Consider the following 7,526-nt stretch of genomic DNA (forward strand, 5'->3'; position numbering starts at 1 on the left):
CCAATGATGTGGTTGTGAACATTGGCGTCGTCGTCACGGTCGTGGTCCATAGAGTCTCCTGTCCGTGTTGTATAATGATGTCTTAATTGTGCACATTTGAGTCGTCGTCATGGTCATCGTTGTCGTTACGGTTGTGCTGCATAGAGTCGTCATAATGATCGTCCTCGTTGTGCTGCATAATGATGTCCTAATTGTGCACATTTGAGTCGTCGTCATGCTGGATTCGCAAAGCCGAACGGCAGACGAAATGTTAGAAATCAAATTTGCTATCGCTGTGCAACTCCTAGTGAAGTTTGGAAGAAGCACGATATAGATGCCTCTAATGTTGTTGCTGGTTATGTTGATTTTGATGAACCTGAAGTTTGCATTTTGAAGATGGTATCCGTTGATGAAAACTTACTCTTGACTTTTCTCTAATTGGCTTCGCTATCAAGAGAAGTAAAAATTAATCGGTTTTAAAATGCATTTGGGGTTAAAAGAATAATTATTTTTGTTCAACGTGATTAATAAATGTGTGTGACCTATATCCATGTTCCTCCAAAAATTACGTAACGCTAAATTTGGCGATTTTGGACCCCCTACCTTACTCTCTCCCACGTAACACTTTTTGTATGGAAGGTTTAATATTTTTGTACGAATCGTAACACTCGACTTGACCTCCTCCCCCAACAGCGTTTTGTAATTTATGAACAGCTCCATAACTTAAAAATGATCGGTGCTATCCCTGGTGACAAGTGGGTTCGGAAATTGATCTTTGATACGAACGAAAATCTTTAACGTAACTAAACATCGAATTCTTACAATAATCAGCACCGTTTATAAATATTTGACAACATCTGTGTATCCAAAATGGAATTTGGCAAACGATTTGCAGACCCTCCGTTGCATGCGTGGTTGGCGACCGTGGAGCCATGGACCGAGTTGAACAGAGAAGACTTATGTACTGATATTTATTACAATAAATGTAATATGAGTAGGCTATTTAATCTGATTAAATAATAAATTATAGGAAAAATATATAAAGCTCTTTTAGTGGAATGTATTCAACCGTCTAAGACGAATTAAGTACTCTCCATTTAATTCCACTATTTAATTTTCGATATCTTTTCAGATACGTATTTCGACCACAGTTGTGGTCGAAATACGTATCTGAAAAGATATCGAAAATTAAATAGTGGAATTAAATGGAGAGTACTTAATTCCTTAGTTCCTGCTGCTCTGATGACGATCGTTCTCCAGCATCGATTCCTTGAGTCAGAGGGTGGAAAAAACGCTACCTTCTTTGTTAAATCTTCGCTGTCCGATGCTGCAAATGGTTGCCAGAGGAATTGTGACGGTTCTTGTTGATTTTGTAAAGCCTCTTTGTCGATCCGAGGCACTGTACTTAAATAGTTTTCAGTCACTTTGATCCGTTGCTGTTCCGCAGGCGGCGGTGTTTGGTTCAGCTGACGAAATGGAGAGGTGCTTCCTACCCGCACTTTTCTGTCACGGTGATCGAGGACGCTGGCGATGGAGTGAAGCGGTTTTCGTGTTCGGAACCAGTAATGGAATTCCGATGGCTGGAATGGATCCGACATACCAATTTTTTACTTTTATCAGAATGTATATACGGTTCCGGTGGCTACATAAAATTCGATGCCGACTGGGTTGAAAAATACTTACAGAAACGATTCCTCATGAGTTCTGCATCCGAACCACCCGTCTTTGTAAACAGCTTTTTGGCTGGTTATCCTAGATCGATGATCGTTTCAGCAATTAGTCCTTTTGGGCTGGTGTACCGCGAATATCGAATCGAAAGATCCTGGGTGCGAACGCGGTACAAACGGTACAAACCGTGCGAGGCGAGCTGATTTTTTTGACAGCAGTACCGACCGACACTGATGCGAAAAAACACTGGCGATTGATGATGATGCCCAGCGGTGTGCAATGATGCGTGAGGATGATGATCGGAGTGGCCATGTGTTAAGCATATAATCGGGATCTGGTGTAGCCTAAACATCAGTACAGGAAAATGGCCGCAAAATTGAGCACATCTAGCGAATATTGTTTTCATTAGCTGTTTCACTAATTTTCTGCTCTCAACGAGTTTCCGAATTTGGCGAGACAATATTCCCATTTTGCTTCTTTGGAGGATCTGAGCGCCGGCGTTCTCATAATCTTCTGCATCGGTAGTCGTAGTAAAGCAAATGTTGTATTCCTGAATCCCTTTATTGGTTCCAAAACAAGCCCGTCGGAGTATGCCACCTTATATTTAGGTTTGCGTCGATCAACAGCTGCTTCCGGTTTCTCTTTATTAAAGCCTATTTAAAGAAAAGTTTTTTATTCTAAATTACTTTATTGACGATCTAAAAAAACTTACCTAGTCCAGCTCTGGGAGCCTTATCCGGCACGATAGTCCTTTTTGGTACAGAAGCAGGAATTCGTTTGTCTCGGTCCGACCCTCATAAAATTTTCGGTGCATCAGGTTTCCCGCAATCAATTTCTTCGCTTCTCTCGCTGGTCCACTCGTCTCGATTGAATCAGAAACAGGAGGTAAACAAAAATGGAAGTGACAACTGTTGTCAAACTGACGTGATTCGAATTGAGGGGCTTCTCAATGGTCGAGTGATTGTAATAATTGTAATCCGTCACTCCCCAGGGGTATATAGTGGTGCCCGAAAAAATGGCCACCACTCCGTCTATGTATTCGTCAATGCTACCACCCTGCCATCGAAGCAGCTTCTCCAAATGTGACTCGCCCCATGTGAGTTTTATTTGGGTGTTCCCCTAACACTCCACTGGCATGCCTCCAGGTGCCAATAGCGGTATGTAGGGTCCCATCCACGATACTACGCTACGTCACTCCTGCCTCAGCGCAGTCCACACTCAAACTTCTGCCGTGCTACGAGGTGACAATAGTGGTGACGCACTATGACACTACTGCCTCAACACAAGCAGATCACTCGCTCTCTGCTGAAACAGCACACGTACTACCCTACCGAAGTCGGGACACTCCCCATGCCATGCACACGGTCGCTTTGATAGGGCCTTTTTTTTCTTCCTAAACAATGGAGGGGGAATCTGCTCAACAGACATCCTGGGTTGTCCATGAAGTGCGGGGTTAGGGATCAACTCCAACAACCGTTTCCATTGCCGCCAAGCCCATAGTCCTTTCGGTACAACCAGAAAGTAATGCTTCAAAGGGGGGCAGTGCACAACGCACCCTCGAGGTTAGCTGCGTGTCCTTGCAGCACCGAACATTGTAACTCGCTTTTTTAGAAGAACACCATGGTATCGTGCCAGCGCGTTGCCGGCTTTCCAGGTGGCCTTACCACGCCCTATGTCCTCGGAAGGTGGGAAGGGTCGACTTCGCGCCTGCTTCCCTCTGCACGACTGGTATCAAGAATGATGATGCCGCGTGCACCCTAAATTGACCTTTCTGCGATAGGGCCTATTCGCCAGCACACAGAGGGACTTGCCGACGCGGTGCCTACGCCTGCCCCAGCCTTGACGAGGACCCCTTTCCGTCCTCGGGCTCGGAACCCGTCCGGTTGACCGACGCCGCGAAAGCGACGATACCATGTTGTTCTTCGCGCGGCCACTTGTTCGATAAAAGGATCGAGTTCGACCACAGAGCATGACCACCGGTATGACCCATGAAGCCGACTCCGATCCCTTGGACCACCTCTTATTTGCGCCTGAACTAGCCATCCTTGAGTCCACGCGCCACCTTTTGTGTAGCTCCGAAACGATTTGGGCGACAGCCGATAAAACGGCGTTCCAGCCAACTTCATCTTTACACATCCTCCGAACTAGGTTGTCCGGGGTAGTGTCCAGACCACATGTGGCAAGCATGTGGTCACGCATTGCGCGAAAACGTTAGCACACGAACAACACGTGTTCCGCCGTTTCCTTTAAACCTGCGCACACCAAACACTCGGGCGAGGCCGAGCAAGCCAGCTGCGTTACCTGCACTGTGATTTTGCAGCACGCTCAAACGCCGGGCACATCAGACCCCCATGGGGTGCTTGCTGTTCACAGCTTTGCTGGAACAAATCAAACAATTGGGAGGGTTCGTGCAGCATTGTGCCTTATGTCCCTCCAATCCGCAGCGTCGGCAGAGATTGCTTCTGTCAGGGCCTTTGCAGTCCCATTGCTTGTGCCCTGGTTCAGGCACTTGAAGCAAACTTCGGGTTGCTCGTATATGCCCACAGGGCATACCGACCATCCCACCTTGACGCTCCCTAACTTGACTACCTTGGAGGCGTCCGCTGCAGATAGCCAAACCAATGCTACCTGCGTCCCTGCCGGACCTTTCCGTAGCCGAACGGCTGCGGTGGGCGTCTCCACTTCACACTGTCGCCGCAGTGCCGTGACGAGCTCTTCGACTTCGGTGATCTCGTCCAGGTCTTTAACCCTTAGATTCACCTCCGTCGTGAGTGCCCTCACCTTGACCGTCTCGCCTAGGACTTCCTTCGCCAACTTCTTGTAGGCGGCGCCCTTTTGCGAGACGCCCTGCTTCAGCTCGAGGATCATCTCGCCCATCCGGGTACGTCTTATTCGACGTACGTTGGCGCCGAGTTCACGCGAGCTTGACGTCATTCCTCATCGCCTTCAAGACGTCCGAGTACTTAGCCTCGTCCGCCGTGATGACTAGGGCATCGCCCCTGGAGCGATTGGCGCCTACCCTAGACTTCTTGCTACCCTCATTCGCCTGAGCCTTCTTTTCGGCCCTTGACGTCTTTGGTTTCCTCTTGTTCTTGACCAGGGTCCAGGAGGCGTCATCCCCTCTATTTCCCTGGTCTGGTGCGGCTGAGAGCTCTGCCGTAACCCCTTACCACCGTCTTTCCTGGGTGGACGGACCTTTCCAGGTCCTTCCTCCTCCGGTTCTGGAGGTACCTGGCCGGGGTTCAGCTTCCCAGCCCCACTACCCTTGTTCGGGGTAGTAACCCTCCGCGTTTTGGAGCGGCCCCCAGGGAGCTCATCCCTTGGAGACTGTCTCCCCCGTTTTTGTGTCTGCTCCGTTGGAGCAGTCACCCCCGACGTACCCGCAAATACTTGAGCCTCAGTCTGGGTAGACTTTGGCACCACCGTCTTCGCTGGCACGCCTTCGGTCGATTCGACCTTGCCCGAGTCTGCGAATCCTTGGGCCTCAGTCTGGGTAGACCTCGACTCCACCGCTTTCACGGGTTTACACTTGGCCGTCCCGACCGCCCTTTCCAGCTTGGCGTCCAGCATCGACTTTCGAAGTTTCTGCAAGCTCCTCTTGAGGTCCTTACTGATATTATGCTTCGATGACGCAAAGTCGATGATGGCGTCCAGCTGTTCCGTCGCCACCTCGAAGGCCGAAAGCCCATCGCGTCTGCGGTTCATCGCCTCCACAATCCATGGGCCGTCAATAACCTCTACCGGCGTTTTTTTAGCCGAGAGAAAGGTTAAGTGACCCACGCTGGCGCTGCGCACTGAGCTGCCGACAATTGCCTCTGGCCTCCTAGGCGGAGACCTGAACAACCCACCTCTTGCGAAGGGGTTCTCGCCTACACTACTACCACTAATTAACTTGCTTTTCCATTTTGGTCCCACGAGTTGCTCGGGAAAAGAGGTCCACCACGCCAGAGCCCAGCATGACGCGGTAAGGGACAATTACTGTGGAGGGTGCTCAGGTACCCCACAGGCTCGCATCTCATATCTTGCCGTAAAAACTTTTTATGATTGACTAAATTAATGATTTCGTGTGTGTTACTTCTACGTGAAGTTAAACGATTTAAAATGATATGGAAATGCTAATATCATCTTCCAAACTTGGACGTACATGTTCATGATAGCATTAGAGGCGAAAGTATAGAATTGATAGTTCCGTTAGGATACGGCAGGCATGAAGAATGTTTTTATCATAGAAGTCGATTTGAAAGCGAGCGGAGGGCAATATTTGTGATGGCACATATCACACGACCTTCCTTCTGCCAAGCTCCCGTATGAAGGGGGAGGGAAGAATATCAGTGTGGAAGCTGATATATCTCCACTGGCAAAAGGAAGGTGGTTTGACTTGCTCATATGCCATCGCGTGCGGAAGGATTTGCTATCGACGAGTACTGTCTCCAAATTTTTAATATGACATCAGCATTTAGTCGAATAGGATTTTTATTGCACAGTTCTGTTTTCTCATTGCGTCCGTCTCGTCGCAACCAACTTGGCTGCCTCGGAGAGAACAAAGCAGAGAAAGGCACTGCTGCTGTACCGTCGACCAATAACAGATGAATTGATGGATGCCCCCACCAAGGGTAGTACACTAAATTAATGATGCAAATAATGCAAAATTTCCATGAACAATTGAGAATTTTACACAAAACAAAAATAAATCTTTCAAAAACAAAAATTGCAATTAAAAAAGAAGAATTTCCCATCAAGAAATCGAAATGTTCCACGGAAAAAAAAATACAAAATTTCCATAAATAAATCAATACTAGCAATAAACAATTACAAATTTTTTCACAAAATGATTTTTTTCCACAAAAAATTGAAAAATGTTCACGAAAAAATCAATAAAGAGCAATAAAAAATATGAAAATATCCATAAAGAAATATAAAAAAGTAATTCTTCTTTTATAATTACAATGTTTGCTTTTAAAAGTGCTAATTTATTTTTTTTGTGGAAAATTCTCAAATGAACAATTGGAAGTTTTGAATTTATTTATTGCCTAGATTTTGTTATTAGCGATTTCCTAATTTTTCAATGGAAAATTTCTAATTTTTGCTTACTTCCCGGAATAATTGGTTCAGCATACTAATATATTTGGTTTACGTAGTTTACGGCGAGCGGTCGTCTCTTGTACACAACCCCCATGATTTTTTGTTTCAGGTTTTCTGTTTGCGAATTCGGCATTCTCAACTAGGGGAAATGTTCCGATCCCAATCTCACTGTACATATATCCATCTCATCGCTAAACAAAGAAATACGGTACCAAATTCGTCGCTTCTTTTTGTCAACATGCGTGCGTGCTCACTGCAGAAAAAAATCACAAAAATAATAATCTAACCAAATTCCTTCCAATTGCTTTGTTTTTGATGGGATGGATATAGGAGCTATGAGATGAAGTGGCGAACCGTTCCCCTATATATATATATGATTTTGGTACAGTAGAAGAGCATGTTATATTTGAAATGGTGATTTTGTCCTAGATGCCACATGCTATTTAGTAATTTGAATTGACGATTCCGTACGGTCGATTTACCCATTTGCAAAACCACTCAATCACGCTACTATTCAAATTACATTCAGTCTAAAACCCGGGATTTTTTTCGGAACTGTAAACTAGATTTTAGACTTTAGTCTACTAAAACGACTTAATAAATTTAAATTTAAATATAATGTCATGTTGTAATCACTAACCAATGACGTTGACGCACCGTGTCAACAGTTCGGTTTCTGATCGTTGCATCATGCTTGATGCTCTTTGTTCACGTGAATAAAAATCACCCTCTCACCAAACGCGTTTCATCTGTGCCATGCCGTTCCATTCAATGAAAAGCATTTTTCTAAACACTTC

The 7,526-nt window shown here is 45.9% G+C and overlaps 1 long non-coding RNA gene across 1 annotated transcript; it reads right to left on the minus strand.

The window, feature by feature from the left end:
• Positions 1 to 1,212: 1,212 nt before the first annotated feature.
• Positions 1,213 to 2,570, minus strand: LOC134223841 (uncharacterized). Its single transcript, XR_009982746.1, has 3 exons — positions 2,360 to 2,570; positions 1,663 to 2,300; positions 1,213 to 1,559 (listed from the first exon to the last, which is right to left on the minus strand). It is a non-coding gene; the product is annotated as an uncharacterized LOC134223841 (long non-coding RNA).
• Between the last annotated feature and the right edge of the window lie 4,956 nt (positions 2,571 to 7,526).

The sequence above is a fragment of the Armigeres subalbatus genome, chromosome 3 (genome assembly GCF_024139115.2).
Source record: "Armigeres subalbatus isolate Guangzhou_Male chromosome 3, GZ_Asu_2, whole genome shotgun sequence".
NCBI lineage: Eukaryota > Metazoa > Arthropoda > Insecta > Diptera > Culicidae > Armigeres > Armigeres subalbatus.